The sequence below is a fragment of the Triticum aestivum genome, chromosome 2B, assembly GCF_018294505.1.
Source record: "Triticum aestivum cultivar Chinese Spring chromosome 2B, IWGSC CS RefSeq v2.1, whole genome shotgun sequence".
Lineage (NCBI taxonomy): Eukaryota > Viridiplantae > Streptophyta > Magnoliopsida > Poales > Poaceae > Triticum > Triticum aestivum.
In genome coordinates this window covers 659,457,058-659,460,711 of record NC_057798.1, presented here as the reverse complement: position 1 = coordinate 659,460,711, position 3,654 = coordinate 659,457,058, and the positions used below count along the sequence as shown (strand labels likewise).

Here is a 3,654-nt window from a genome sequence, read left to right as displayed (position 1 = left end):
AATCATAAGCATTGTTCATCATAATAATCATATAACCCGGCGATGGAAATGGTAAAATCACTTTTATATTTATATTGCTTTCTCTTTAATGTACCACTGATATAAGACGTTTTAGAGACTTGACACGAGCCGACTTATATTTAATTACAGAGAGGGTAGCATTTTGTGCATTCTAAGGGAGATATTCCTACTGTCATACTCCCTCCGTTTCAAAATAAATGACCCAACTTTGTACTAACTTTAGTACAAAGTTAGTATAAAATTGGGTCATCTACTATTAAAAGATGTGATCCGCTGTTTTGTAATATTGCACAATTTTGCAGGAAATATCTTTTGACTGTACATGTTATTGCCTTAGATGTCCAAAGTTGATGCATATTGTTGCATCTCAGGGCTGGTGAGCTAAAAGTGTTCTCATTGGCCGAACTGGTGAATGAATGCAATCATTGATTTTCATGGCCCCTACCTTCTACCAGATAGATAAACATAGCCGAAGACAAGGTAAAATTCAGGAATACTGGGCCAGTGTACCCTCTCAAAACGGCGTGGATGGCGTCAGAATATATTGGATCATGAACCGTTGCAGCATTGGAAACATCTTCAGCTGCAGATGGGGAGTAGAGAAACACATACACGCACACACAATCAGACAAGAGAGCGAAAGAAACAAAAACAATCAAAAGGGACAAGGAACATGATCAAGCAGTTTCTCTACTCATCAAACATTTATTTGCTTGGATACAACAAACATACAATCAAGCTGCCGCAACAACACGCAGCAAGAGCCAAGAGGAGAAAAGGAGTCGCATCTGCCATGAATCCCTACGAACAACACGAGGGGGGTCGATCACAACAGCAAAATCCCCCACCCTACCTGAGCGAGAGCGAACAACGACAGACTAGAACCAAGAAGTGATGATTGAGGGAACTCCACGCGAGACCACGGCCTCTCCTCCTCCTCCTCTTACGGTGGCATGAGGAAGAAGAATGTCATCTCGCCTCTTGGGACGCTGCTTCACCACCAAAGATACTTATACTGCGAGCATCTCTTGGGAGGCTCAGCCCGCTCCAATTTGACCCGCTCTGAAACTCGTCATCTGGCCGCGTTTCTGAACTTTGAACGACAGTATCGATCTCCTGCAGTGACGGGGATCGGGTGCACTGAACCTGGACGCCTTCCTCTAGCTTTTTTCTCTGTTGTGGTACTGTGGTGGCACGGGGTGCGTTGCCCCGTCAGTGTCCTTGCTTTTCTTATTCTACCTTTATGCCGCCTGCCCATAACAGTCACGTGTAATGGGACAAGTAGCTAGCAGCTAGCCCATTGGATTAGACGGAAATACCAGATTAGGTCTGTGCTCTGCCGTTAGGATTACCAAATGTGTCCTAGCAGCATCATTTGTCTACGTGATAGCTGGCCTTTATTTAAAAAACACTGATGATGAACGTGCTGCGAACGACAAGTGAAACACTACTACTTTGTTTATGTGCGATGGTGATCTCACGCTCAGTTCTTAGTACTAAGTCACTAATACAGGATTGACTCCACACTCTCCATTACTGTTCAACCCCAACATGGTTTAACCAGCCTGATGGCAACAAGTAAAGGAGATGAATAGGGGAGCGCATCAAGTTAGTGAACCAACTGTACGTTTAAACTGTATATTTTTTTGAGGGAAACAGCAGGACTCTGCTGCGTATTTTTATTAATTTTCAAATAAAAGAATACAAAAGGTCCATGTAAGAGAAAAAAAAACTATACATCAGAACGAAAAAGAAAACCTAGGAAAGGTAAAAAAAAAGAACATACATACATACATACATACATACATACATACATACAAGGAAAACAAGCAGCAAAAACACCCATCTCGATCAGCAAGTTATCTGAACATTGCAACCCAATCCGCCATGCCAGAATAATCCTGTCTTCGTGCTCTATGAGTGAGCCATTTCATCTCTTCTTTGTATTTGCGCCTGGAAGTATATAGATTTGGGGGAATCTTTTTAAAAATGAAATCATTCCGCGTTGTCCATATTGCCCAGGAGACCAGAATGATGATATCCAGAGCAAAAGGCAAATTGATAAGATGCTTGAGATGCGCCACTTCTTCCTGAATATTTGTATTCTGGGGCTGCCATGAGGGGCACACATATTGCCAACAGAGCTGGGCATATGGGCATTGGAAGAAGAGATGATCCCTTGTTTCCAGGGAGTGTTGATTACACATAACACAGGTGTAATCCTCAATGAAGAAATTTTTCCGGTGCAGCATAGCTCTCGTATTTAATCTGTTAAATATCAAAAGCCAGTAGAAGATTTTGTGCCTTAGTTGACAGCAGGTTTTCCATAACCATTTCACGACTGGAATGGGCTCTGGATAAGTGACTAGCAGCTTATATGTCTTAGAGACGCTGTAAGCATGGGCTCCTTGTGGTAATTGCCAGATATCGTGCTCTGAAACTAGGCCAGTATTGTGCAACAGTAATTCCAATTGTTGAAATTGCTCAAAGCTTCTTCTGACAAAGGAACATGAAAGTGTGTAACTAAATCTTCCAAATTGCCCAACCTGTGGAGAGAAATATTCTGATTCTGTGAGAAGGAAAATAGGTGTGGCCATAACTCCCTTTTGGGTAGATCATCCCATATATCTGACCAAAAGGAGAGATTTTCCATCCTGCAAGGAACAGACCGCAAGGTTCTTGTAATCGGGTAGAAGCTTAAGACAATCCCTCCACCAAAAGGAGCAAGTCTGAGTATTAATTGGCGAGAATCCCTCTGGATAATATATTTCCCAAACCAAATTGACCCATGGAATGTCTGCATGATTGATGAATTTATGCACCATTTTCATTAGTAAACATTTGTTTTGGAGCCACAGATTTAAGATACCCAAACCACCTTTATTCTTGGGTCGACAGAGCATATCCCATGCGGCTAAAGGTGGGTTTTTTTTTCAAGGTCTTTTCCTCTCCAGAAAAGATGCCTTCTATATTTATCAATTTGCTCAATGATACTTTTATAGAGGAGCAAGCAGCTCATGAAAAAAGTTGGCAATGAGGAAAAGACTGTATATATTAGAGGTGGTACCCGTGTCCTCTCGCTGCACCGATCGAGATGCAAGCCATAAACATATTTCTTCGTCGTCTACCTAAGCTCATGGTCACTTTATCAAGATAGTGCACCCACAGCACTACTGCAAGTCTGCAACTAACACGTCCACACATGGCCCATGAGATCTATAGAGCACTTCCCTGCAGTTATTAGCAAAGATTGCCCAGCAGGATCCCAGCTCGCATGTCTGACCGCTGTCCTATGCTGCAAAGTGGCGCGAGCTTTGCACCAGTTGCATGGGATAATGATGATGATTCTAGCGTGATCCCATTAAAATTCCCTTAGCATGCGCTGACAGTAATGTTCCTGGACCAGGGCCGGTCTTGACTTTATAAACCTTCTGAAATTTTACTTCATTTAGTAAAATATCGCAATATCTTAGTATTTTTAAAAGTTATGTGAGTTTCGAAATTTTATTTCATTTAGTAACAATATACTAGGCTCTATAAACCTTCTCCTAAATGTCGCACAAAAAAAATACTGGGTATCATAAACTTTTTGTCGATATACAAGTTGGTACTTGGTAATATTGTAATATCGCA

General features: G+C 41.7%; 1 long non-coding RNA gene across 1 annotated transcript; it reads right to left on the bottom strand.

The window, feature by feature from the left end:
- Positions 1 to 295: 295 nt before the first annotated feature.
- Positions 296 to 1,220, bottom strand: LOC123046541 (uncharacterized). Its single transcript, XR_006422406.1, has 2 exons — positions 875 to 1,220; positions 296 to 604 (listed from the first exon to the last, which is right to left on the bottom strand). It is a non-coding gene; the product is annotated as an uncharacterized lncRNA (long non-coding RNA).
- Between the last annotated feature and the right edge of the window lie 2,434 nt (positions 1,221 to 3,654).